The sequence below is a fragment of the Corylus avellana genome, chromosome ca8 (genome assembly GCF_901000735.1).
Source record: "Corylus avellana chromosome ca8, CavTom2PMs-1.0".
NCBI lineage: Eukaryota > Viridiplantae > Streptophyta > Magnoliopsida > Fagales > Betulaceae > Corylus > Corylus avellana.
This window is the reverse complement of record NC_081548.1, coordinates 13,646,248-13,650,388: the sequence shown is the minus strand read 5'-3', so window position 1 is coordinate 13,650,388 and position 4,141 is coordinate 13,646,248. Positions and strand designations below refer to the sequence as shown.

The following is a 4,141-nucleotide window of genomic DNA, read 5'->3' as shown; positions in this document are numbered from 1 at the left end:
TGCTCAATTGGGTACTCTGTTGACAGAGTTGGGCAGTTTTGAGTGAAGTGCGTTTGACTATCACATAACCCGCATGCATCAACGTGGTAAGTATCTGCTGCATTCACTGGTTTGTTTAGGACCATAGTGTCAAACTGACGCCTGAGAACCTTGAACTCCTCCCTTAATTCAGCATCGTTCCTCACCTCATAGATGCTTCCTGTCTTGGGAGCGGGTTGTTGTCTGTCCCAACTATCTTGAAAATCCCATTGTTGCGCTCGTTCAGCCATTTCATCCAAAGTTTTATAAGCTTCATCCCCAGTAAGACTTAAGAATTCTCTACCATTCATCGTCTCAAGCGAGTTTCGCTCACTTGGTGTTAGTCCCCTGTAGAAAATTTGAACTAGCACCTCATTCTCAAACCCGTGGGGTGGGCATTTTATAGTAAGCTCTTTAAACTTCTCCCAGCTATCGGTGAATCTTTCCCCTTCTTTTTGTCTGAAATTGGTGATCTGTAGACGGAGGGCATTGATTTTGGAAATTGGGAAGAACTTGTGGTAAAACTTGCTTTGCAACATATCCCAAGAAGTGATAGATCCAGGTCTATTGTTGAGTAGCCAGGATTTCGCCCTATCATGTAGGGACAGAGGGAATAACCGAAGGCGCACCGCTTCTGCTGGGGCATTTTGTGTATTAACAATGTCGCAAATTTCCAAAAAAATCCTCACATGAACATATGGATCCTCATTCTCTAATCCTCTAAATGCAGGAAGGTGGCCTATTGTACTCGGCTTCAGCTCGAAGCGAGTAGCTGGCAACACTATACACGATGGTGTGTTGGTAATATTGGGTACGAACAACTCCCTAAGGGATCTAGGTTGATTTCGTTCTCCCATCTTAACAGACTTTTCCGAATCAGACTCGGAACTTTGAGAATTGGTGGGTGAGTTTGGTGGCTGTCATAGATTCTCTCTCGCCGTTCTTTCAATTTCGGGATCAAAAGTGTTTAACTCCAGATTTAAAGATCTACGACCGAACATGCAAAAAGGAACTAACAACCTAACAAACTAAAAACTGAAATGAATTGAACTAAATTAAATTATATTAAACTAACTAAACACAATTGCAAGCAGAAATTAATTTAAACAGAAACTAAAAACTCACAAAAAAGGACCAAAAGATTTTGGCAAAAATCTACTGAACTATTGCGGTTGCTGTCTTGGCCACAAGTGTGCTCGATCGTAGCAGGGCTGTAACACAAACAAAACAACAACAAAAAACAAAAAGAAAAATCTTTTTTGTTTTTTTTTTATTTGTATTAGTAACACAAATAAAACAAAACAAATTGCAGAAAAATAAAATCCTAATTATAACTAGTAGAAGAATAAAACTAATTTAGAAATAAATTGGTTTAAAAAATTGAACAATTCCCCGGCAACTGCGCCAAAAACTTGTTGTGCAAATTTATTTAACTCGCAAGTGCACGAATCAATTGTAGTTAATGGATTGGAAGTGCGAGATCGAACTCATAGGAATTGTATTCTTGAAAGCAATTTTAAATCTAAATTAATTAAACCCTAGTCTAGTTCCAAATTTTTGAGAGTTTTTTTTGTTTGAATGAAAAAGCCAAAGTATGAGCAATTTAAAGTGATTGAAATCTTATGACGAACCACTAAGGTTTCGAAATCCGCACTCACAAATTCATAACAACATAATTTCATGATCTATAATATTCCCCAAAGTTCTCACATATAAATCTTAAGTTTGTTTTACTATTGCTTCAAAGAATTAATCAAAAGATCCCATGTATCCATTCATAACCCAAATCACAAAAAAAATCCAATATTCGATCAAATCATTAACTGTATCCGTAAATCACAAGAAAATATCCAATCTTTATCAAAACATCAATTGTATCCAGAGAATAAATCACAGGGGAAATCCAATTTTTAACAAAGAAAACCAAGCAATCAATTATATTGAATAATCTTAAATCATCAAGTGTATCCTTAAATCACAAAAGATATCCAAGAGTTATTCAATCCAATTGATTAGAAGTAAAACAATAGAGCAATTAAACCATTAAATTGGGAAATATTACATACATGAAACAAAGTTGCTAATCATAAGTGAGGCTTCATCTTCAACCTTAGTTGAAGGTTTAGCCTCTCATGTTATTGAAAGACAAAACAAAATTGATTGAATTCATAATGTAAAATCGAATACTTACAAATAAGAATCACAAAGTAGAGATTCAAAAGTTAGGAAAACCTTAAACTCTCTTCTTTCTCCTCTGCAATCTTCAAATTCGTAGCCCCCTCAACTAATCTGATAATTTCCTATTTATAGACCTAAAACTTAGGGTTTTACAAGTTGAAATCGGATACAATTCGTCCAGGTTTGTACCATTTAATTACGGGACGATTTTGGAATAGTAAACGTCCGAATTAGGAAAATCCTATTTCACAATGAATTGTAGTATTTTGAGTTATCTTTCCAACGCCACTTGAATCACCTCAATCGAATATGTGAACGAAAAGTTATGGTAAAAATACTGAGACATGTTGAATCTGAATTTTGAATCCAATTCGAAATTTTATCCAATCTTATCCTTAATCCGATTTACCCATTTTTTGGATTTGGTTAAACTTAACCACATCATCTAAGTCTTCTCAAAGTATTTTTTCTTCCAAAAAGTAGTTTTTCTTCAACACCTACAAAATACTAAAAACACAAAACTAACACAGAACATCAGATAATAACACAGCTAAAAGATTAACACAAGTAAATTAAGGGGTCCAAATATGCAATATTTGGCACACATCAGCTACATAGTCCTAAATTTCACACATTTTTTCCCCTTTAGCTTAGTTTTTCTTTAGGCTTAGGATTAATTTTTCATAGTCATGTGTAACTAAATTCTCAACTAAGGTTGACGATGAAGTCTCACCAATGAAAAGCAACAATGTTTTCACATAAGTTAATAGTATCCGATTTTATTGAGTTTTAATATTTCAATTGTTCAACTTTAATTCAATTATTGAGATTATTCTTTGATATCTTTTGTGATTTACGGATACATCTAATAATTTGAGATAGTTTCATTCAATTGATTGCTTGGGTTGTTATTTATCAAAAAAGATTTGATATCCTTTGTGATTTGTCCTACGGATACATTTGATGATTTGGTTTAAACTGAATATCTTTTGTGATTTATGCAATGGATGGATACATTGGATGATTTAATTATTTCTCTAAAGCATAATAGAACATACATAAGATTTTTATTGTGAGAAATTCAGATAATATTGATAAACATAGAACATGTTGCTATGATTTGGTTAGTGTGCATTCCAAAATCATAGTGCTTTCTTTTGATTAATTTTATCTTATTTAGTTTATGTTTTATTTTCAAAACCAAAAATCAAATCTTTTTCGGAACTAAGTTAGGATTTAATTGATTTAGATATAATTTTTTTCATAAACACAATTCTCTATGGGATTGATCTCGCACTTGCAACCCTTTATTGCAAACAATTCGTGCACTTGCGAGTAATTAAAATTTTCACAAGAAGTTTTTAGCACCGTTCCTGGGGAATTGTTTGATTTTTTAAAACAATTTATTTCTAAATTGGTTTTATCTTTCTACTAGTTATAGCTAGGATTTTAAATTTTGCAATTTAGTTTTTTTTTTTTTTTTTATTCCTATCACTAATAAAAAAATAAAAAATATTTTCTTTTTTCTATTTGTTTTTGGCTTGTTTTGTAGCTTCTGCCGAATCCTCGTCCGCACACCAATGCAAATACGCTCGAGTGCACTCGTGGCCAAGGCAGCAATTGATTTTATTAAGTGCACCTGCGCACAATCGATTCCCTCGTCAGCTCGAGCGCATCAGCGCTCAAGGCAACACCATTAATGGATCAGTGTGTCTGCACTCAATCCTATCCAGCCTATGCTCAAGTGCACCAACGCAAAGGGGAGCACCAACAGATTGGTAGTAGCTGAAAACTTTGCCAAATTTATTTTTGGTCCTTTTTGTGGGTTTTTAAGTTTTAGTTTTTAATTTTTGGTATTGTTGTTTATGCTTTTGGGTTAGTGGTAATTTTTAATTTTATAATATTTGTTTTTTCTTTTTATTTATTTTATTTTATTTTTTAAAAA

The 4,141-nt window shown here is 33.2% G+C and overlaps 1 non-coding gene across 1 annotated transcript; it reads left to right on the top strand.

Annotated features, from left to right (window-relative positions):
* Positions 1-399: 399 nt before the first annotated feature.
* Positions 400-506, top strand: LOC132191208 (small nucleolar RNA R71). The gene has a single exon (XR_009441236.1). It is a non-coding gene; the product is annotated as a small nucleolar RNA R71 (small nucleolar RNA).
* Positions 507-4,141: the final 3,635 nt, after the last annotated feature.